This window comes from Ursus maritimus, unplaced genomic scaffold (genome assembly GCF_017311325.1).
Source record: "Ursus maritimus isolate PB19 unplaced genomic scaffold, ASM1731132v1 scaffold_21, whole genome shotgun sequence".
In the NCBI taxonomy this organism is placed as follows: Eukaryota; Metazoa; Chordata; class Mammalia; order Carnivora; family Ursidae; genus Ursus; species Ursus maritimus.
In genome coordinates, this window is record NW_024424564.1 from 11,789,589 (window position 1) to 11,815,702 (window position 26,114).

Consider the following 26,114-nt stretch of genomic DNA (forward strand, 5'->3'; position numbering starts at 1 on the left):
ATATTTTTTAAAGTGGACATTGGAAGGGGCGCCTGGTTAAGCGTCTGCCTTCAGCTCAGGGCATGATCCCGGCGTTATGGGATCGAGCCCCACATCAGGCTCCTCTGCTATGAGCCTGCTTCTTCCTCTCCCACTCCCCCTGCTTGTGTTCCCTCTCTCGCTGGCTGTCTCTATCTCTGTCAAATAAATAAATAAAATCTTTAAAAAAAAATAAAGTGGACATTGGAAGATGAGATGGTTCTTCTTAAAATTTAAAACATGGGGAAGAGGCATCTCCTTAGAATTCGGAATAGAGCCTGGGTAAAGTCTATTTGTGTTTTAGGTTTTTGTGGTGATGGTGGTGGTGGTTGTGTGTGTGTGGGGGGGTGTTTTTTTTCCCTTCAGTTAAAGACTTTAAAGTCTATCTTTGAGAACTAAATCCAAAGTAAATGCAGCAGGAGGATTATTTGGCAAATATACATATGCTTGGAACAAGGATTTTTTTTTCTTTTTTTGTCCTTAGAAGTAATTATGTACAAGAAAGAGGACTGACCCGCAAAAGAACATGGTTTTAAGAGTTTAAAGGACTTTCCCCCCCTCCATTAGAAAGTCACGGTCACCCAATTCCCACTGTAAACTTTCTTTCTGAGATATGAGTAAATAAACATCTAACAGAAATTACCATTAGGTAACAATAGTCTATGTTAGGGAACAATAGTCTATGTTTTCTATTGCACCTTTTGAGAAAAGATGGTATAAGACATGTGGAAGAGAGCTTTAAGTTATCTCAGGGAAATTTTCAAATGGGTAAAATATTGATCTATGTGTCTGCCCCCATGAATTTCTTATCTTAAAAGCATTCTTACTTTATGAAGAAAACTAAGACTGACTAGCTTAACAAAAAAAAAAAAAAAAAGGAATTTACTGCCTCACATAACTGACATATACAGTTGGCTTTAGACATAACCAGATCAAGAAGCTTAAAAATTCTCATTGGGACTTAATCTCTTCATCTATCTGTTTTTCCAGCTCATGGCTCTGCTTTTTCTCTTTGTTGGTTTTGCTCTCAGGCAGATTCTCCCCTTGTGATACCAAGATGGCTAAATTGATATCTCTATTTGCACAACAATCCTAAAGGAAAAAAAATTCTAGTTTTCAATAGAATGTCCCTATAAAAGCCCAGTATTGAGTCTCATTAAATCACTATGAAACTATTAAATTCACTACTATATCCATTATGGAGTTATCATATTATATAGTACACACAGAGTAGCTTTTTCATTTAACTAAAGACTTGAGTGTGAGTCCTTGTTCTGTGGTGGCACACAGCTAGCTAATTGTCCATTGATTTGTGGGATTCAGGCATTGTATTTAATAAGGCAACAACATTCATAGACTTGGAAGGACAAATTTGAATGAGAATGTGCTGACTTTACTTTGAGGCCTTAAGTAGCTTCCTACAAGAAGGTTCTAGTTCAACTTTCAGCTGAACCACGAACAGAGAAACACACACATCTTTGCTCAAAAGGGTTTTTCTGTCTAATATCTAAGATAAATGATAGTCGAGTGATCTGGAGATGTACAGAGGTACAGTATGTTCCAGACTAATGTTCTAGACTAATTTTAGTGCCAGAAGAAGCATGGAGGAATAAACAAACTAGGAAATAATTCTGTAGAAAACCTGATTCTCCAGGACCCTCCTAAATATCTAATGTTTATTTACTTTTTGATGGAGTAAAAAAAAAATATGATTGAGAAGTTGGAAAATATTGTATATAGGACTATGGCTCCCCAGGGATGTCCATATTCTAGTCCCCAGAACCTGTCTATGGCAATACTTTGCAGGTGTGATTAAATTAAGGATCCTGAAATGAGGAGATTATCCTGGATTATACAGGTAGGCCCAACATAGTCACAAGGGTCCTTATAATAGGGTCGAGTAAGAGAAGGAGATATGACAGCAGAAATAGAGGCTGGAGTAATGCAGGGTCATGAGCCAAGGAATGTGGATAGTCTTTAGAAATTGGAAAGGCAAGAAAACAAATTCTTCCCTACAGCTTCTAGTAGGAATGTAGCCTCACCAACCCACTTCAGACTTCTGTCTTACTGAAATGTAAGATAATAAATGTGTGCTATGATAAGGCACCACATTTGTGGTCATTTGTTATAGCAGCAATGGGAAATTAACACAAGACAGAAGCAAATAATGCAAATGGAAAAAGAAAGATAAATAGAAACCTTAGGACAGGGGTACCTGGCTGGCTCAGTCAGAAGAGCATGCAACTCTTTATCTCTGGGTTGTGAATTTGGGTCCCATGTTGGGTGTAGAGATTACTTAAAGAAATAAAACTTAGAAAAAAAAAAAGACATTAAAAAAAGAAACACCAGGATAAACAAAATAAAATAAAAACACATGGAAGACATGCTCTGACTATGAAACAAACTAAAGTGCAGCCACTGGTTAATAAAGATCAAAGGGAGTTAATAAGAGTGTAACAAAGAGTATACATATTCCTTCAAAAAGGCCAGAGGTTATTGCTTTGAATTTGTAATGAAGGGAAATATAATTTGGCACAATAAATTGGCTTGGCACTAAATAAAATTCGCTACCATAATAATATAAAGATTATGTATCGCTTTTCCACCTTTAGAGTTAACTTAGGGTAGAATACTGAAGACTTAGTTGTTGTTTGTAAGACAAAATGCAAATTTCAACATCTTTGACAGTGAAAATTTACAGTTTCATTGACAGAGTATAGGTTACAGAAAGAGAATGAAAAATTAAAAAAAAAAGATGTGTTCATACCATCATCTTAACATAACGGGGACTTAAAAGAGATTGTTGAAAGTCAATGGAACAAAAAATAGAAATTTATGAATGTATATTATAGCTATAAAGATGTACAGTAGAAGAACTAAAAATAATATAAATATAAAACATATGAAGGAGGAGAGAAGATGGGAATAATGTAAGTGAGATGAACTTTCATTTTTCTTTAAGCTATGACTAGTTTTTAACTTATCTCAGGCAGTATTTATTTATCAACGAATACCTTCTGGCTAAGCTAATATCCAGAAGAATTCAGGTCGGAAAGAGTTAAAAGGGGTTAACTGTGATAATAGGATGAAAAGTGAAATCAGAAGGAGCAGAACTTCACTGGTGAATTCTATCATGCATTTAAGGGAAAAAAATGGTAATCTCACACAAACGTAGAAATTAAACAACAAAGGTATACTTTGCTACTCTTTTTATGAGGCCACATTATCCCGATACCAAAATCAGATAGACATTGTAAGAATAAAGAAGTTTTGAAATTTAAATTTGAAATTTAATTTGAAATTAAATATGAAATTAAATCTATCAACATATAAAAAAGTAAATGCATCATGACAATGAGATTTGTTTGAGGAATGCAAGGTTGGTTTAATATTCAAAAGTCAATCAATGTAGTTTACCAAATTAAAGTAAAAAAAGCATATGATCACCATAATAAATGCTGAATAAGCATCTGACAAAATTCAAGAACTGTTGTGATTGAAAAATCATTGGTGATATCTATGGAAAACTTTAATATCATATTTATTAATGAAAGACTGAACACTTTTTCCCTGTAATTAAGAACAAAGTAAGGATGTTCACTTTCACTACCTAATTCAATATAGCCAGTGCAAAACAGGGCAAGAAAAAAGAAATAAACAGCATACAGATTGGAAACAAAAAAATATTTTTGACTTCAAACATGATTGTTTATGTAGAAAATCAAAAATAATCTACAAAAAAACTATTAAAATAAATGTGAGTTTAGCATGGCCATTGGATACTAGGTCAATATACAAAAAATCATTATATATACATGTAACAATCAATTGGAAAATAAAATTAAAAATTAACACTTTGGTGTGTCTGGGTGGCTCAGTCAGTTAAGTGTCTGCCTTCAGCTCTGGTCATGATCTCAGGGCCCTGGGATCAAGTCCCACATCAGGTTCTCTGCTCAGTGGGGAGTCTGCTTCTCCCTCTCTCCCTCCCTTTATGCTCTCCCTCTCTCTCTCAAATAAATAAAATCTTCAAAAAAAATAACATTTCAAATAGCATGAAAACATGAAATATTTAATAATAAATTTAACAAAATATGTATAAGTCTTATACACACTGAAAAGTATAAAACACTAGCAAGAAAAATTAAAGAGAAATCTAAATAGAGAGATAAAATGGACCAGAAAAATTAATACTATTAAGATGTTACTTCTTCCTAAATCAATATACAGGTTCAATACAATTCTATTCAAAATTTCTCCAGTCTTTGGAAGAAGTTAATATGTGGATTCTTAAATGTGTACAGAAATGCAAAGAGCTTGGAAGAGTCAAAACAAATTTTGCAAAGACCAATGATTCAGGACTTACACTACCATTTTATAACACTTCAATAATCAAGACACTGTGATCTGGCATAAAGATAGACATATAAATCAACGACAAAATAGAGATCCTAAGTGGACCCAAACATATAGCTATTTTTTTAAATAAAAGTGCCATTTTTGGAAAAGCCAGTTGCAAGAAAATTGGTAAATGTAGCAGCATTAGGTGAGATATTAAAGACATCATGTGACCACAGAGAGCAGTAGAGGCAGAGAGAGATGCTGCCTGATGAGTTCTTGAGGCCTGATTGAAAAGACTACTTTTCTGTTTGGATGAGGCCCAGCTGTACTTGAAATCCCTTATGCCCTCTTAGCAGACAGAATTAGGTTATGTGTATGAAACCACAGATCTATAATTGTCTCTGTATCTATCCATTTGTGCACATATTAAGCTAATACATAAGATGTCTCCACCTCTAATCCAGTACTGTAAGATTCATTCTAACCTTCTCTTCTTGCTCATCCTGTAACTTCCTCTCCAACCCTGAGAAAGCAGGCTCTTACAGCCACCATCCATTTACTTACTTGTTCAACCCATTTGGTCATTTTTTAATTGGGTTCTTTATTTTATTATTGAATTGTGAGACTTCTTTATTATTGTGGATGTGTGTTTTACTAGGTGTATGTGCTGCAAATATTTTCTCCCAGTTCATGGCTTGCCTTTTCATTTTCTTTCAAAGCTCAAAAGTTTTTCATTTTGATGAGAGTCCAATTTGTTGATTTTTTTTCTTTTATAGTTTGTGTTTTTTGTGTCTTCTCTAAGAAATTTGGGCTTAACCTAATGTCTCAAAGATTGTCTCCTATGTTTTCTTCCAGATGTTTCATAGTTTTAGCTCTTACATTTAGGTCAGTGATCCATTTCAGGTTAATTTTTGTCAACTTCATTCTCACAAAACAACTTTATTTTTGTGTTCATATTTATTTTGTTACATAATACTCAAAGTACATTATTACAGGAACATGTGCAACTATCATAAACAGCTTGGGAAAGCACAACTGAGTCTCAGTAAGTATACTACTCAACTGAGAGAGAAGACATGTAGAGTACACTAGAGAATGACCTCCCTAGTCTTGGATCTTCAGCACTGTGGGCTTCAATGGGTAAGTTTTACTGAAGGAATGGAGAGTTTGGGTTGATCTGTAATGGAGGTTGGGTTAAAAAAAAAAAAACCATCTACCAAATATAAAAAAATGAGTTGGTAGATCAGTTTTATGCATGCCAAACTAGCCCCAAATTAGGTCTTTATTTTTGGATGTCACAATTTAAGAAAAAATGACAAACTAAAATAGTGCTTTATAAACTTTTTCAGAGTTCTATGATTCCATGGCAGTTACCTCAGTAATACTCAAGTGAAAGAAGTTGTTAGTTTGGGTTGTTTTTTTTTTTTTTTCTATTTTGCACAGATTTCTATTTTCTTTTCTAGTGGCCCTGTAGCTTAAAAGGAAGGGAGTAAAAGTTGGGAATCGTGACTGAACAGGTACTCTCTTTGAGGAAATTAGTCATTTATGAGTATGCTGGATAATATGTGTGGAAGACAGTGTTGCCTAAGCAATAGCTACTTTCTTTCTCTTCCCTGGAAACAACCCTAACTTTATACCAGTAACTGCCTACCCAATGTAGCAGACACTAACATAGCTACAAGGGGTTGCCAGCGGCAAAGACCCAGTGCTCAGCCCCTATCCTGCTCAATCTCAAACTTTACAGCCCTGAGGCATTTACCTGAGTTATCACTTCTTTGCTTATTTGGCCTTTATAGCAGCCAAAGAAGGTTGACAGGTAAATGAGTAAATGGTGACAAGGTATATGATATCATAGGGAGATACTAATTCACTTAGTTACTTAAGGTTGACTCATGAATTGCCTCACTAGGTTGATACATATTGACATGTCTCAAGGGAGACACTCTCCAGTGTCCTTGGAAGACAGTTTACCATCCCTACTTATTTAGTTTTCCTAAGTCAAATTTCTCTCTCTAAAAGTAAGCTTAGGAAATTGCTTTGCTTACCTTCAAAATATTTCTAATCTTGAATGATGATGTGCTGTTGAAGAAAAACCTTGTTCAATCTGATTTATTTAAATCAGTAGTCTCATTTTATGATTTAGATATACATAATCTTAGAATACAATCATTTTGGTTTACTATTAATTTGGACTATGTTGAGAAAATAATTTTTGCTATTAAAAGAACATGACAAATTTATTCTCTGAATTGTGAGCAGGTAAATTTAATTATTAGTCTCTCTAAATTTCCTTTGAAAATATCCTTTCAAACATCAAATCATAAAAGCCAAGACTGATGTTTTGACTAATCTAAAATGCAATGATTGCTAAGCACATAAAGAACAATTTAAAAGGCTGTTCCAGATAAATTTGAGAAGACATAAAAATGTAACAAAAAGAAAATACTTAACTCAACTCCATCATTGGTAGGCATGGCTGGAACAAGAATCAGCAATAATGCCAAACAAGAAACATGAAAGTCATTTACTGCCAACCATAATTTCACAAAAGTCAAAACTGAGGCTCAGAAAGGCTGAGTGATGAACTTTTGATCATATTTCTTGTCATTGGCAGGAGTCTAAATCCAGGTTTCTTTACTTCCAATCCTGTGTTGTTAATGGTTGTTTTTTCTTAAATTACCTATGGTAGGGCTGATCACATCTGTTATGGATGTCAATGGCCAATCTAATGAATTGGTCAGTCATCATTATTCAGATGATCAAAATGATTAGGAAGGTTGACCTTTCTGTTTCATTCACTTCTGATAGACTTTAACATTGTCATAACCACCCTGGCTTTTCAGCTTGGGAACATAACTGAACATAAGTCCATCAACCTTTCCAGTTTTCCATTTTAATCCCTGGAAAAAATAATTAACAGAGCTTAACATAGTATGTAGGGTTATATAAGTTAGTCAAAGAATGTGAAAATCTCACCGTTGTAAAGCACTTCACAGATGATGAAGTACTTTCATATGTATCACAACTCTACGAGATACAATTCCCACTTTGCAGGTAAGGGATATGAACTATCCAGTTGAGTTGCAGTGCCAGACTAGAAATGAGTTCATCTATATTCAAATCCAATGTTCTTTTGATATTCTACCTTTTGCAAATCACTTAAGAAATTATTTACTTTCTATTACAATGAATTATAATTAACTCATGTCCAGAAAGAAAATGAGTCAAGGCCAAATGTTTTCCTCATCTATTATTATTCTAGTACTTGGAAAATAGGAATGTTTAAACATTTATAGCAGAATGTATTAATTCACAGCAAATATATTCTGAGCATTCACTATGTACTACAAGCTATTAGTTATAAGCGGACAAACCTGTTGCTGGGAGTAATTTGTTAACTGTAAACACTGGTGTCAAGTATTATTTTAAGAGGAAGCTCACAAATTAGTTAGAGTTTATAAATTCCTGGATATCACTAGACAAAGGCCCAAATTAAAGACTCAAAAAATTCTTACTTAAAAGAAATCTTCCCAATCACCTGTTTCAATAACCACCCCCTCAAGATAAGGAAACTTAGAAGGGAGAGATTAACTGACTTGCCAAACATCACTTCACCAGTTAGCGTCAAAGCAAGATAATTGTTTGAGAAAAGGTTAAAGTTTCAGGATATGAAGAGAGGTCTTGAGATTTTTTTGGAACTTTAGCATCCAGGATTTTAACAAGGGTTTGACTTATCAGCAGCAAGTAAATATAAAACAAAAAGAAGCCCCCTAGTTTCTTTTTCAATAATATGGCAATTCCCTGGTCCCTCCTATCTCCTCCCATGCAATTGCGGAAAGATGACTAATGGGATTCATACATAATAGCTATCAGTATTGGAAGGTGCCCGACACAATGATTAGGCAAAATTAGAGCATTTACATTTCAACTTCTTCGTTGTAGTAGTTGTTGTTGTTATTGTTGTTTTACAAAAGTGAAAAATACTGATGGTGTTGATATAGTTCCCAGTAAAGCTCAAGTTATCACTTTCAACTGTTATACCAAGATACTTTGAGCTGGGAATATATAAAAGATGTTTTTTCCTTAGTACATTAGCTGACAAACACAGAACACTCAGTCAAAGAGCATGACTTCGTATAGAATTAATGGAATGTAGATAAATATGTGTGAATGCTTTATCATCAGTACGCTTTATTCATATCAAAGTTTCCTCATAATTCAAAGCAATCTCAACTATCTGTCATTAACTTCCAGTGTAGGAAATGGAGAAATCCATTAATAAGCACCACTTATGAAATGGAAATCTATAGTTTTTTAAATCAGTGAAACATTGTAGGCATAGAACCTAAGTATATGTGATTGTTGTCAAGCAACTGGGTATCTATTCACTTTACTGAGTGGCAAATAACAAAGGAATGCAAACAGATATGAAGTACTGGCCCACTCAACTGCTCTTTAAAATACCTGTCTAGAAATACCCTGCAAAGTGTATACAGGAGGACAAAAGGAGAATGAGACAAAGGAGGAAATCAGATGTCAGCTCTACTTAGCTGTAACACAAGATTGGCCTTTCCTTAGTCTGTCTACTCCGGGCATCAGGGTCCTGGCTACAAATGTTAATTGGGTCCACCAAATTTGAGTATTTCACCTAATTAAAATTTTTGAGGATTTGTTTGCAAAAGCACTAAGTTAAAAGAATGAAATTTCCTCTGTGGAGGTTTAACTAACAGGCATAAATATACAAAGTGAATTATAAATTGAGTAATAGGAATAAATAGTCACAACAAATGACAAATCCCACTTCACTGGGCATCAATAAAACACAATAAAATTACTAATGTGGGAAGAGTCTTTATCCTCTATGTTAAAGTATACTTTTCAAAAAAAAAAAAAAAGGAAAAATCATGACTATAAAATTAACACATGTAAAAGATTTTATTTAACTCATTAACTAATGAGAGAACCAGTAAGATGTTATGACAATTCAAAATGAATTTAAGAAGCTGGGGTATTTATAGGAAATTTAACAAAGCAATGTTGAGATTGCTGGTTTAGATATAAACTGATAATGACCAATGGGCCATAAATCTCTAATGTTATATTAGAACATAAATCTGTTCTACCGGTCTCCACCATCTCAACCTGACAAAGTCTTTAAGTTAACAGAGCATACTCACAAAGTATGGGCCTTCAATCGACAGTAAGCATTGCAATGAACTATGTACATTCCCTACACAATCCGTGAGTGGCCTTTGCCCCTGTTTATATGAAAAACATGTTGCCCATTGTGTACGTGTGTTTGTGTATGTGTGCATGCACATGCCTTATTTCAAGTTTTGAAGTTTTCGGTAATTTTTCTGGCATGTTCTTTCCTTATTTAGCTTCTTCAGGACCATAATCTAGGTGGGTCCAAACCCACTTGAAATCAGGATATAAATATTCTAATCAAGCAAGAGTTTTTATTTTCTCTGCTTGTTTTATTTAATAGTCAGTCATTAAAAGTACAACTTTTAGGGTGCCTAGGTGGCTCAGTCAGTTAAGCGTCTGCCTTAGGCTTAGATCATGATCCTGGGTCCCTGTTCAGCGGGAAGTCTGCTTCTTCCTATTTTTCTCCCTCTCCCTCTGCCCCTCGTCCTACTCATGCTCATGCTCTCTTTCTTTCTCTCACTCACTCTCAAATAAATAAAGTCTTCAAAAAATTTTAAAAAATTAAAGTATAATAACTTTCAAACCCAGCTACATAGATTTCATCAAATATATTTTCTGTTGCTCTAGGTTTTCTGTTTATACCTATTTTGTATAAATAGGTAATTTATATTTTGTATAAATCCATGGAATTAAGGAAATGTTGGAGATGTGCCCATTGTATGTGAATATTCCTTGTTCAAGCTTCCTGAAAAACATCCAAGAGTGCCTTCTGTAATTGTATTTAGGGTAACTCTGGAGATCTCACTAGCTTTAGGTAGAGGGAGAAAATCATATCTTTCAGGCTAACCTCTAACGTGGAAGACTTTCTCTCATTACTCAAAACCCATTTCCTCTGTGGTTATTTCTTGCCTTTTCATTTTATATGTTCCCTTCCCACTCTATTTCTTTGCCTTTCTCCAAGTACAACCTGATAAAATCTGACCACGTTTCTACAATTTTTATGTTTACCTATTTTATAGCCTCTTACACGTATATCATTTAAAAATGGAAAATAAAGTGTTATTAAATGCGCCTGGAACTCAATCTGAAATCACTCCTCATTCCCAAAATGAAAGATTAGCAGAAATTTGAAAAACAGACAATTGAGAGAGTCATCCTTTTACTTAAATTTGTAATTTAATTTCTGGTTATTCCTTTATGATAGTTTTACTAGAAATGGAATTATAGCTTCAAAGGCGATGAACTCTGGAGTCAGACCCAGGATTATGTCCCCCTCTCCCTATTTCCCCTCCTCTTCTGACTGGCTTTGTAACCTTGGTAACTAAGTTTCATTTGTAATGTGGGCATCATATTACAGAGCTGTTAAACAATATATTAAAAAATTTAGCCCAGGCCTGTAGCTCAATAAATGATAGTAACCAAAACCACCACCTCACCCCTACCCCACTTCCTCATGTATTCTATTTATCTATTTATTTTTAAAGATTTTATTTATTTATTTATTTATTTATTTATTTATTTATTTATTTATGAAAGACAGACAGACAGTGAGCAAGAGAGAGAATCTGAAGCAGAGTCCAAGCTGAGCACAGAGCCTGATGTGGGGCTTGATCCCACGACTGCAAGATTATGACCTAAACTGAAACCATGAGTCAGATGCTTAACCCACTGAGCCACCCAGGTGCCCCCATGTATTCTATTTAAATGTCATCTCTTCATAGAGGCCTTCCTTGCCCATCACCTTTACCCCACATACTCCCTACCAGAGTTCTCCGTTTGTTTCTTTTAAAGCATTTTCACAATTCATGGTTATTTATCTTTTCTGTCTTGTCCATGGGACTGAAAGCATCAACAAGCAGAGGTAATAGATATCTCATTCACTACTGTGTATCCAGAACCTAGCTCAGTGCCTGGTATATAGTTGACATTTAGTAAATATTTGACAGTAAATGAATCTAAGCCCCACATAGGATTTCATCACCCAACATTATAGAATAGGACTTGTCACTAAAAAAATGTGGAAACTCTTCTTTTCCCCTCAGCCTTTGCCACTGTCAGGGAATTGAGAAAAGGATTTCTGTATGCATAAAAGCTACCAATTTTCTTTATGTTATGTGCCAAAGGTATATTATAAGGACATAGGATATTTCTGAATACTGTATAATTAGTGAATATGAAAATGTACAAACTTATTCAACTCAATAACAACAACAACAACAAAACACAACAATATGACTTTAAAATAGGCAGAGGAACTAAACAGACATTTTTCAAAGATATCCAAATGGCCAACAGGTATATAAAAAGATGCTCAACATCACTAAACAGCAGGGAAACGTAAATCAAAAGCACAATGAGGTATCATCTCACACCTATTAGAATGGCTATCATCAAGAAGACAAGAGGTAACAAGTGTTGGTGAGGATGTGGTGAAAAAGGAACACTTGTACACTGCTGGTGGGAATGCAAATGGTTCAACCACTATGGAAAACAATAAAGAATTCCTCAAAAAATTAAAAATAGACCTACCTTTTGATCCAGGAATTCCATTTCTGGGTATATATCCAAAGGAAGTGTAAATAGGATATCAAAGATATATATGCACTCCCATGTTTATTGCAACATTATTCATAATAGTCAAGATATGAAAACAACCTAAGTGGCCATCTATGGATGAACGGATAAAGATGTGTGTGTGTGCATATGTATACATGTGCACATATATACATATGCACATGTATACATATGCACACACACATACATATACATAAAATATTTTATATATATAAAAGAATTTATATTTCATATCATTTATAAATTATATATGTATATATAATCCTGACATTTGCAACAACATAGATGAAACTTGAGTATATTATACTGAGATAAATCAGACAGAAAAAGACAAAAACTGTATGATATTCAGTGGAATCAAAAAAGGCAAACTCATAAAAACAGAGATTAAAATGGTGGTTACCAGGAAGGATTGGGGGATAGGACACATGTTGTTTAAGGGTACAAACTTCCAACAAGTAGTAAATAAGCCCTAGAGATCTAATGCAGAGTAAAGTGAATATGGACAGTAATATTGTATTATAATCATCAAACTTGCTAAGAGACTTAGCAAATTATTATAACCATTAAAAAGAAATAATAATTATGTAACATGATAGAGGTGCTAATTATTGCTACAATGGCATATTATATATTAATGTATCAAATTAACATTTTGAACACCTTACATTTACATAATGTTATATGTCAAATATATTTCAATTTTAAAAGAAGTACAAATGTCCATATATACCTAAATATAAATGAAATTGTTTAATTTATAAGCATTCTTAAATGCAAGAGATTTATAAAAGTAGCTCACTCCTTAATCATATACTATGCTTTTCTTCTCAAGGATGATAGACCTAGATGTATAAATTATAGGCATCTATCACTCTCATTTGTCACCCAGCATTTAAATATCTTTCTTCTCTGTATTTCATTGAACACACCCAAGGCTTTAGCAAACTCAAGAAAAAAAAGCATCAATATAGAAAAAATATATATGCTTATAAGAAATGCATGCTATAGTAAATGTCCTGGGTGTGGTGCTGACAGAGTTTAGTTTACCAAAACATACTTAGTCAAATGACAAAATTACTTCATAAGTCTACTAATCTTTTTTTTTTTTAAAGATTTTATTTATTTATTAGACAGAGATAGAGACAGCCAGTGAGAGAGGGAACACAAGCAGGGGGAGTGGGAGAGGAAGAAGCAGGCTCATAGCGGAGGAGCCTGATGTGGGGCTCGATCCCATAACGCCGGGATCACGCCCTGAGCCGAAGGCAGACGCTTAACCGCTGTGCCACCCAGGCGCCCTTCATAAATCTACTAATCTGATAACGCCTGCCCTCATTATCTATTCTTATTCAATCTTCTGGGAATTCCAGATCACTTTATCAGAATAAAACTAAATGGACATTCTGTTCTCATCATTTCTATCCTAATGAGAAAGGCTGATTTTATTTCTGCATCTTAATTGTTTCAAGTAGTCAAACTCAGGCCCAAGACTGAGTTTAAGGTCAAAGCCATGGGAAAGACAAACACCTTTAAAACTGAAGGTAAAGTGGCTTAAATAAGGCCTTGAGTTCTGGGTTGAAGGAAAGCACTGAATTCATGATGGAAAACTTCAGAATGAACTCTTCTAACATAAGTATATTAGAGATCAAGTCATAGGAATTCAAACAGATATAAATCTATATGGATCAATTTATCCTTCTATTTTCTACACTGTTTGATTAAACTTCATGAAGGGACTGTGTTTTACAGTGTAGTTTCATTTAGTTATTCTTTGTTTTTAACGTATTTTTCCATTTAAACAATTAAAACAAAGAGCCAAATAGGGAAAAAAGAATGAACATTGTAATATGAAACCATTTCAGGCACAACTTCTGCCTTAAATGATTCCATATAAATTAAAATGACACATGGGACAGATGGTGCAGAAGAAGTTTCACATGGGAATTTTATTTTATTTTATTTATTTAATTTTTTTTTCACATGGGAATTTTAAAACTTAGTGATATGAATTGGTTGAATCTCATGTGCTTCTGTTGATAAAATACCAGAAAGATACAAAACCTTGAAAGTAAACATTAGTCACTATGTGGTCTTGGCCCAAAAAAATTTGAACCTAGAGAATTTCATCTAGCAGATAGAAAAGCAATACCTTCTAAAGTCCATTTAAAATCATTTTGTCTCCTGGTACAGCCACTCTGGAAAACAGTAAGGAAGTTCTTCCAAAAGCTAAAAATAGAACTACCCTATGACCCAGCAATTGCACTACTAGGTATTTATCTAAAGGATACAAAAATACTGATTCAAAGGGGAACATGCACCTCAATGTTTATAGCAGAACTATCAATAATAGCCAAATTATGGCAAAAGCCCAAATGTCCATTGACTGATGAATGGATAAAGAAGATGTGCTATATAGATACAATGGAATATTACTTGGCCATCAAAAAGAATGAAATATTGCCAATAGCAACAATGGGGATGGAGCTAGAGTGTATTATGCTCAGTGAAATAAGTCAGAGAAAGACAAATACCATATGATCTCACTCATATGTGGAATTTAAGAAACAAAACAGATGAGTATAGGGGAAGGGAAGGAAAAATAAAATAAGATAAAAACAGGGAGGGAGGCAAACCATAAGAGACTCTACAGTTAAGAGAACAAACTGAGGGTTACTGGAGGGGCGGTGGGTGGGGGAATGGGCTAAATGGGTGATGGGCATTAAGGAGGGCACTTGTTGTGATGAGCACTGGGTGTTATATGTAAGTGACGAATCACTAAATTCTACTCCTGCAACTGATACTACACTATATGTTAACTAACTTGAATTAAAATAGAATCTTGGAAGAAAAAAATAAATAAAGCCATTTTGTTTCATCAGATTCGACTACATTATGAAAACAAAGAGGCTTTGGTGTGATAGAAAGCTGTAGGTTGAGAGAATCAGAGACCCAGATTCTAGCCATACTTTATTATGCCAAGAAATTGTAACCTCACCTCTTCAGGCCTCAGTTTTTTATCTGTAAATTGAAGGAATTAATGAGATCATACTATAATTAGTATAGCTCTAGATGCCAGCTTTGATGTTCTAGAGGCCAATATTCCCTGTGAACATCATAATGTTCAAACCATCCCACTTACCTTAGTAGAGAAAGCCTTTCATGGATACTTTTCTTCTCATCAGACACTATTTGCAAAAAGGCCTCCTACTGGCTGGGCACCGAGAGCACAAAATACAGACTTTAGTCTAGGCATGCCTTTTCTTTGGTCTCATATGCTGCAGTATCATAGTAGCTTTGAGATCAGATAGACCTGAGCTGAAATGTTGGCTTCACCAGAAACTAGCTTATGGCCATCTTGAGGAAGTCACGCAATGTCTCTGATATTTAGTTTCCTCATCAATAAAATAAGTGTATTAGTAGTATGTTTGTCATAAGGCTTTGTGAGGATTAAATGAGATGACACATAAAAAGCCTTAGGTGTGGTACCTGCCACATGTGTTCAGTTATAATTATTGACTATCTCTTCCTACTTAGACATATAATATGGATTTGTGTAGTTGAGGGGCTTTTGGCTTACATTTGGAGTGAGCAGAGGACGGTACAGTACAGTGAGTTAAAGGGAGTGGGGCTGGGGAGGAGCAAGAGTAAAATACTTTTAAGCTTCAAAAAGAAAATCTGCAGGACAACTATTTTTAAAGTCTATTTGTAAAAAATTAAGAGTTGCTAAGGGAACTCTTGCTCCAAGTAGACTATTAAGCAAATTGGTGACCAAATGCATGTTCAGAATTGGAAAAATTTCCAAACTAGGCTCAGTATATCCCAAATTTGAATTATTTCATTAAAGACCATCTTCTGCAACTGAAAAGATACATACAAAAATATTAATAATGGATACCTCTGGGTGGTAAGAGTATAGGTAATATTTGTTTGCTCCTTTATATATACTTCATTTATTTTTCAAGTTATTATTTTCTAAATAAAGGTATTATTTTGTTATTAGAAGATAAATCATTATAAAACACATAATAACTGGAGAAAAACGATACGGATCTGTTCTTCAAACATCTTAGATTCTCCAGCAACTGTTTAGTATTTGCACTTTTTCCCCTGTTAATAAAGTAATTATTTAACCCTTTTCTGGATCTCTAGCATCAAAGTCACTGCTTCAAAGACTGTGAAATTCTAAGATGATTTCAATACATCAAGCACTCCCACTGGGACACAGTACAGAGATTCAAGTTAGGAGTGAGGGGGAAAAGCAGGCAGAGGAAACACATTTTTAAAAAATGTTACACACTTACTCTCCTACAAAGATACATACATACCTATAAACACACATAAATACATACATACTCATGCCCACACATACATACACACACTGCCCCATCTCACTTCCTGTTGCTTTTTATACTAGGTAAGGTTTGATTATTGTTAATGATACCCAGCTGTGCCAGTTCCTTGGGCTCTTGGCCCATGTTTTCCTTTCTCTCAGATGTAATTTCTCTTGCATTTAAATAGTCTTTCAAAATGAGGCCATTCTGACAGACCCTGATCTGGCATATGGTTGGCAAATATCCAGTGAATTTAAGATGCTTAGCCAGATAATTCAGATACCACAGATGTAGCCTCTACTTAAATGACCTTAAATGGACTCCAAGGCCTAGAGGCTGAAGGCATGCTAAGAAACCAAATTAGAAGTCATAGTTAATGGGAAAGTGCATTAGCCCCCAACCATTTCACCGAGGAATGGGCAAATGCTCAGAATTACTAAAGACTTCTAAGGAGAGTTAGCCTTATATATTTATTTCTTTTTAGAGTTAAAAGGGAAATTAGAAACCATGCAGTCTGACCACTTCCTTTTCACACATGAAAAAAAAAAGAAAGAAAGAAAGAAAGAAAAAACACCAAACTGGAGATGCAAAGTATTTCACAGAGAGCCATCATGTCTCCTCACACCTTGAGTCAGATGTGGGTGTTTGGTTTAAGCAACAGAAGCCTCCTTGGCTAACCTAAGCAAGAAAGAATGTGTTGGAAGACAAGGAAGTTCTCACAGAAGGGAAGCAAAAGCCTGAAGTGGCAAGATGAGAAAGGACAAAAACCAGGAAGCTGTAGTGGTCTCAGGAATAGGAACTGTTCCATTATTTTGACAGAGAGCCTTCATAGAACAAGAGGAGCCAACCATTGTTTTCCCCACATCCTTGAATATTGAAGAGCCAAAGAACCAGGAAGAGTCTGACTCTTGTGTTGTCTGCCCACTCCTCAGCAGGTACCTTGATTTATAGTCTCATCAAGTTTTCACTTAATAGCAGAAAAATAATTCCACAAAAAGAAATTGGAATACTATTATACTATTTCTCAAGGGGTGCCTGGGTGGCTCAGTCTGTTAAGTGTCTGCCCTCATCTCAGGTCATGATCCCAGGGTCCTGGGATCCAGCCCCTCATCATGGGCTTCCTGCTCATCAGGGAGTCTGCTTCTCCCTCTGCCTCCTCCCCACTGTTCTTGCTCTCTTTCAAATAAACAAATAAAATCTTAAAAAAAAAAAAAAGATGGAAAAAGGAGTATGAAAGGAGAGGTCAGGAACACCAAAGAAAAACATTGTCTTTTTCACATTTTTGCCTAGTCTGGACCCAACTATAAGGCGTATACAGCTTTGCATTTTTGTTCTACAATCTTTCAGCAAAACATCCTCATCTGCAGAGTTTACTAGATGGCTGAAGATCAGTTCCTTTCTACAGGGACCTTAGGCACCTGAGCCAATTCTCCTCAATTTATGACTATGAAAAGGGCTTGGAAAAATTCAGTCAGAGGAAAAGAAAACCCTTATCAATGGTGTCCTTTTCCTCGAATAGCTCTTTGAAATAGGAGAAATAAAAATTGATTAATATCTTTCAATTTACCAAGAATAAGGTTTGGTTTCCAAAATTTTTGCACAGTGCCAAAAATTTGTAGTAATACTAATGTTCAGGACAGAAATTGTGTGGATTCAGAGTTTTTTATTGTTATATAATCCTAAAGTAATTGGAAACAGGCTCTTTATTTTCTTTTTCTCTCTTTCAAAACCCATATTCAACATATAGTTTCTGGAAGAAGAAAAGCACGAACATTGTTTGACTACCATACATAAATCCTTCTGTCACTCCTCTCCTAGAAAGAACTTTCTCAATAAAACACCTTTTCAAGAAATCATTCTCAGGCTTTGCTTCAAGGGAGAACCCAACCTAAGAATACAGGCAGACAAGGGTAATGTATTAATATTCCTAATATATATGTTTGATAGAAGTAATCAGGCCCTGAGCCAGAAATTGAAATTCTGTTCAGAAACGTTTATCCTTATTTCCAATATAGTATGTACTTCCTTCACGATAACTTTTCAACATAAAATGTAACTACAGAATTTGTGTGGCTTCCTAAGCAGAAAAAAAAAAAAGAGAGAAAAAGAGAGATAATTAAGAAAATTGGATGAATTACTACCAAAATTCATGGACTAACTCGGAAGCGTGGTTTTTGGAGCTAAACTGAGCTGGGTTTGAGTCGAGCTTTAACATTAGTGGCCATGTACTCATTAAAAAAAAGAAGAAGAATACCTTTTTTTGCTGGGGTTTTTGAGAATTAGATTTATTTTAGATAATACTTAGACCCAAAACATTTTGATGACTGGTGGTGTTCTGAAGCCCACTCCCAACGGCTTACAATAGGGGCTTATACCAATTTCTTCCCAGCTCCATGCTCAGTGATATCATATCACATTGATTGCTCAAAATTGGCTACGGTGGGAGTATACATCACAGAAACTGGCAAATGCTAGAAATCAAGACTCCCACTCATCCCAGAGCTGCTTGTTAAACACATACCAGCACATCACTGCCTTCATTTTTAATTCTAGCCTAGATATTCCCTTGAGCTGTAGACTCATATTGCCTACTGAAATTCTCCTGAATGCCCCGCAAGAATTTAAAACTAGGGGTGCCTGGCTGGCTCCATCAGAAGAGCATGTGACTCTTGACTCATGGTTGTAAGTTTGAGAGTGATGGTGGGCATACAGATTTCTTGAGTAAATAAAACTTAAAAAAAATTTTTTTTAAATAAAACTCAACACTCCATAATTAAATTCATCTCCTCTTCCATCCCTCTATTCATTTCCATTGTTGGAATAACATCTCCCCAGAAATGCAAACTAAATCCAAGTGTTATTCCTTTACATCTCCCTCACCTTTATCCCCACAGCAATCAGTCTAAAAAACAAAAACAAAAACAAAACCTTGCAGTTTTATACTTCCTAACAATTTCTCCAACTGTATCTATTCCCCAACATCAGACTCCTTTTCTTCTTTTGCCTGGAAATTTCAGCAGCCTTCAAATTACCCCCCTTTCAATTCACCCTTCATATCACCTCAGATTAAGCTTTTCAAAAGTCGATCTCACCGCGATTCCTCTGCCTAACAGCCTCCCAGGTTCTATACTGTTTATAGGATAAAATCCAAGTTCCTTAACTTTGACATCAAAGTCCTTTGTCACCTTGCTTTAGTTTATATTTTCAACCTTATCACTTACCATTCCCTACTTTGGAGTTTACATTTCAGTCACTGTCTACTCACAGTATTGTTTCATGCTCTGGGGATGAATTTCCTTCAGTACATAATAATTACCACATGTATTGAGCAACTAAGGTAAACTATGGGTAAACATTCTATTTTTATTTAAAAAAATCAAAAGCTATAATAGTTATTCAAATCTGAAATATGTATTTAATATACCTAGAGTATCTTCCATCATCCCAATAATATCACTATTACAAATTGCAGTAGATTGCAAAACTGGCAATGAATTCTTCCCATCCTTATATACACATCATTTTGCAAAGTGACTTTACAGCTCTGTCCATTAAGTGGTGGAGTCTACTTCTTCAGTCCTTGAAATCAGGCTTCTTGGCCATGTCTCTTGCTCTGGCCAATGAGACATACACACAAGAAGCAAGCAGAGTCTTGAAAGTGCTTATGCATTAAGGCAGCTGTCTTGCTGCTCTTAGGAACCCCATGACCACTACTGTGTGAAAAAGCCTAGATTGATTAGGATAACTGAAGCTGTGGTCAAGTCAGCCTTGGTGTTCCAGCTGACATCCAACCCACCACTAGACACGTAGTGAGAGCATTCTATATCTTTCAGCCCCATTAAACTACCAACTGACCCTTGCTAAAGTCTGCCCAGGCCAGAAATCCTAGCCAATCCACAAAACCATGCGAAATAGTAGTTATTTTATGTTCCTAAATTTGGGGTGATTTGTTATGAAGTAAAAGTTGATTCCTGAAAAATACTAACTTTTCTCTATAAGAACCACCTTTGTGTTTCACCAAAGCCTAAAGCAGCAGAATATAATTCCTAAAAGTTATTAATGTAGGCCAACTTTCAATAATAAATAACGAATTTGCCTTATATGTAAAATAATGTATAGTTCACTGATGAAATGAAAAAAGGAGTTATACACACATGTAAAGAGTTTTAATCAACAAACTGGCAGTGACAAATACCATACTACTGGTCATCTAACAAATATTTAAGTGGTTATTCTGTACCAGTCACTATGGTAGATTCCTTATATACAAAGATAAATATGTTAATTAATATAAAATATACTTATAAATTAATATGTTAACTACCTCTATAATATAAAGGAGCCTATAACCAACCTAGATGAAATAGACATCTAAATAGGTAGATGATTTTTAAAATAACTACAAATTCTCTCTGACTATAAGAGTAATAATAGTAATATAGAAAAACAAAGATTATCAGGTATTCTACCATCTAAAAGACAATATTAAATTAGTTTAATATTCTTTTTAAGCATTTTCATTCCTTTATGCATTTGTATATTTAAAAATAGGATTATTTATATGTATTTTATAACCTGCTTTTGAAAATTATAGTATTTTGTCAATATCCCCTCATAATATTAAATATTCTATAAAATCATTTTCATGGATGCATTGTATCCATTACATAGATGTATCATATTATTTATTTAATCAATATTTTATTGTTAGATGCTGATTTTTTTTCCAGTTTTTCTTTCTTCTTATTGTTGTTACAATGAACCTGTGTAACTAAATCCATGGCCACATACATGATTATTCATGAGAATTAAATAATGTAATAGACATAAGTTGTTAAGTAAGCACAGAAATAGCAGTAAGAGGAGGAAAAAGTGAATAGAAGCTTGCTAAGCATAGAGGGAGAGAAGTTTGAATGCAAAAATCCTGAAGCAAGATCACAGCATATCTTCAGAGAATGGCAAGAAAAACGTAAGACTTGAGCAGAGATCTCTTATGGAAGAATAGTGCAGAGGAAGTTGGTAAGTTAATACAAGGATATTATACTAAAAATTTAGATTTTATTCTACAGTTTATGGGCAGCCTTTGAAACTTCTGTCTACAAAAGAATTCTGTGGTGGTAATACAGAAAAGTTGTTTTATTTTCTCAGGGATATATTCATAATGACATTTTCCTTTAAAATAGTTACTGTAAAGGATGTGCTGCTTCCTTAAGAGTGACTTTATTATTCCTTAGGGCTAACAAATTTTCTGTGGAAACATCTGTCTGTTAATGGAAGCAACGGAAAAATTGGATTTGAAATCTTTACATGAAACCCTTAAAAAAACACGTCTATTCCTCATATAGAATAGTATGTTTTCATTGTAGCCACGGTCATCTGGGATAGATTCAGTGGTAATTGTGAGAACTTTGATTTATAGCTTAGGCAATAGAGTAACAAGGACAGAAGTGAGAAGTGATGGCTAAATGGATAACCTATAAAACTTATATTTTTAGACAAAGCTTTACCTTGGCAATATTTTTGACCCATATGGGTTAAGTACAAAGTAACTACTGTACAACAGGTTGGAGTGACTGGTTACATTGTCAGTCCAGCCACATACTTTACAATCAGTCATGAAAATAACCAGTATGAACACGGAGGCCATGCTTCAGCTCTAGACAGAGCATGCCCACTAACACAGCCATAGCATATGGGCAACTGTGCTGTTCCAGCCTATATAAGTTCATTGTCTTGATTATACCCAATAATAAACAGAAAATAATGTGATGCTGAATGAAAATACCCTAGCCTAATCCAGGGCACATTGCTGAAAATCACTTTAATGCCGTACTGAATGTTCACCATTGGAAAATTACAAGGTCTTCCAATTACAGTATTCACCATTATCAAACTGCTATTTAATAATTGTTATAACATCAAAGACCAGAGGCAAAGATCAAAGAATAAGAATTATAGATGTCAGCCTGCCCTTTCAAGCCCATCTCAATTTTCTCTAACCTTCTGTCCCTTTGCACATCATATTAAAGTAACTGCAGTGATAAATATCTCCAGCATCTAGATATGGATTGGGGTGTTTTTTTTTTTTTTTGTGGACTTATTTACTTTGTGAAGAAGACTGTGTTGTATGTAGGTCTTATTAATTCTCCTTTATATAAAGTTCTATAGGAACTATAAGGATAAAGAAAAGGTAGCATCCTGCCTTGAAGAGATCTTGACCCCCCACCCCTAGACCTTTCTGTCAATCATTCACTCTGGATTCTGCCATCACAAAGGATCCTGCCGTATCTACTAGTCCAGCGTATCTGACCAGGTTGCTCGTCTCTAAAGGTCCTATATGTGTGCATATGAAATTCCTTACTCATAATCTTCACTTCTCAGCACAGATACCACTGAGCAAACTTCCTGTTGCTGACCAGAACCAGCACAAATGTTTCCTTTTCTATGACAACTTCATAGGAGAATTCTACTTTTGTACTTCCCACGCCATGTCTGTCTTAGTCAGTTTGGGCTACTTTCACAGAATACCATAGACTTTATGGCTTATAAACAATATAAATTTATTTCTCACAGTTCTGGAGGCTGGTTTTAAGTCCAAAATCAAGGTACTAACAGATTTGGTGTCTTGTGAGAGCCCACTTCCAGATTCATAGATGGCAGTCTTCTCTCTGTGTTTCACCTGATAGAAGAGGTGGAGAGTTTTCTGGGGCCCATTTTACAAGGACTCCACCCTCATGACCTAATCACCTCCCAAAGGCCCATCTTCTAACACCATTGCACTGGGGGTTAGGATTTCAACATATGACTTGGTGGGAGGATACAAATATTCAGCCCATAACATTGCCATAACAGTTTCAAAAAATATTTGCCTTCCTTAATTGGCTATGAACATTTATCTTTATAATCTTGTTTGGTGCAAGATGGGTACTTAGTAAATACTCTTCTGTTTTTTTAAACCTTGCCTCCTTTCAAAGAGAATTGAATATGGCTTACAGTGATACATGCAGCACAATGGGACAAAAGAAAAAAAGTAATTTTAACAGATCAGGTGATGACAGATATGAAAAAAATAATTTATGTTTAGGAATTTGGGAGTGGCACATTATCCCAATTTTAGAATCAATCAAAAAAAAAAAAATAGAATTCCAGAAAGTACCTTCCTGGAAACTTTAACCATGTATTTTATGTGGAATACAAGAAGTCTATTTAAACTTTGAATCACTGGAAGAAATAAAGGAAATGCTTTTTGTTATAAAAGATTACTCTGTGCTTGAGCCACCAGTCTTCATTTTTGCTATTTGCATCTAAGCTTTGACATTTTAATTAAATGGCTATGCCATTGAATTGTGTCTATTATCACCAAAAAATTATTCTCCACATTCACAAAAGGAACCATTGGTCAATACAGGGGCAGCCCTGGCCAGAGTAGGGAAGTAGGCAGGGTTGCTCTGATGTTCCCTTCTCTTCCAAATCAGGGACTTTTCCAGGCCATTGATAAATAAGCACAAATAATTTTTTAGAGACAACTTAAAACAAGAGAAAAATAATGAAAAGCAAGTAACTGAGAAGGGAATGAAAAAAAAGATAAACAAAATTATATGAGAAAAATAAGTCTCAGAGAAGCTACAACAATTAAATATAATATTAAGCATTAAGCTTCCTGGTAGCCATGGGAAAAAAGAAAAACATGGGGGGAAGGATGAACAATTAGACAAATATAAGATCATTAAAATAAACACTTTCAAGGATGCCTGGGTGGCTCAGTCTGTTAAACATCTGCCTTCAGCTCAGGTCAGGATCCCAGGGTCCTGGGATCAAATCCCACATTGGGCTCCTTGCTCAGTGGGGAGCCTGCCTTTCCCTCTGCCTGCTGCTTCCCCTGCTTGTTCGTTCTCTCTCTCTCCCTCTCTCTCTCTCTGTCTTTCTCTCTGTCAAATAAATAAATAAAATCTTAAAAAAAATAAACACTTTCAGAACTCTTGAGAATTTACCTCTTGAGTCTTCATAATATCGATATTTTCTTTAGAAGTAATAAAAACTTCAGAGATGCTTTTCCTTTGGCCATTTACATCAGTCCAATTCTTCATTCATTTTCACACACCTATATTCTCTGAACTTGCGTATCTTTCCACAGGCCATTTCCTTCTGAGTTTCATGCCATTCTCTCTTTATCTTTGTCTAGATTACTCCAGAAGCCTTTCCCCACCCATTTCCCTCCTGGTTGTTCACTGGGGTGCTGAGGTCACTCTCAGTCTCTGTCTCTGTCTGTCTGTCTCTCTTTCTCTCTCACACACACCCCTCTGTTAAGTATCCCTCCTTATGCTATCATGGCACCTCGGGCATACTTTTGTCCTAACACTTACAGATGCTAAATAGAGAAGTAGTTTAAGAATGAACAGGAAAAAGTTAACTATTGCTTGTGGCATTTAGTCTTTATAGTGCTCCTCCCAGTAGCCCTTAGATTCTTTATCTCTACAATGAAGAATGGATCGGGTCTGAGGATCCTTAAACATCTCTTCGAGTCCAATCATTAGACGATAGCTTATTGTTTTGTTTAAAGGTTTCAAGTTCATTAAAGTAGCAGCAAGGAAACTAACAGAAATAACAACATCAAGACAAAAGCAGACACAAACAAAACAACAACCATGACCCATTTCATTTATGGCCACAAGAGAAACAGACATCTGGCCTATCCAACAACAAGATTTTTCATGCTCTTAGATTAAATGAACTATTTAAAGTGCCTAATACCATGCTTATTAGTTCCCTATCTCTTCCTTATTCTCTGCATGATAGGATTGGCTAAAAGTTTAAGTGGAATAGGGATCGCATGAAAGGTATAAAGAAGCCCTATAAATAGGAAAAACACCAGAAAAAGTAAGATTAAAAATTTTTTAAATTACTATTTTACATTTGCACAGCACTTTCTATCTTCTAAAGTACTTTGATATAAATTATGTGCTTTTAATTATGAAATATGGATATCTTTTGTTAATTCCTTTAATTTCTGCATTTCCTAAAGAATATTACATTGACTTATTGTCAAAAGATTAGTATATAGATCATATTTTATAAGGAAGTTTATATTAAAGCCTTGGGAATTAATTAACATACTATGCTATGCAACTTTCCAGATGAGAGTTAGTAATGGAAAGCCAAAGGAAAGAGCAGTATGCCATTATTTTCTACTTTGCTAAGAAATATAAAAATAGTTGGATTTTTGAGCTATTTGGACTTAGCTTTAATTTAGTCTCTTAATTCTAGAGTAAATACAGAGTAGAGCAATTACAAAAATAATTTGATTATTAATTTTCATAGTAGCAAACTTTCTCATTTTTCTATCTTCTTCTTTCACCAAAATAAGCTTTCAGATAAAATATTTTAAAGTACCTTTTCAGCTTTGAAATCTTTTTTTTACAAATACATATTTACAGCAGGCTTGAATTTTTATGTACACAAAAATAGCAGAAATAACCCCATTATCAAATCTCTTCCAGTTGATAACAATAGGTGGCAAAAACAGGAAATACAAAGTCTTTCAAAATACAATTTTAAAAAACTAAAATAAGATATTGCATGTTGGTTTTAGATAACTTTTGGTAGTAAAACTAGAGGCATATTTGTTTAGATTTAAATTGTTCTCTCTTTCACTGAGATTTATTTAATGATACAAAAATGATTAAATCATTTGCCATTTATAGTCTT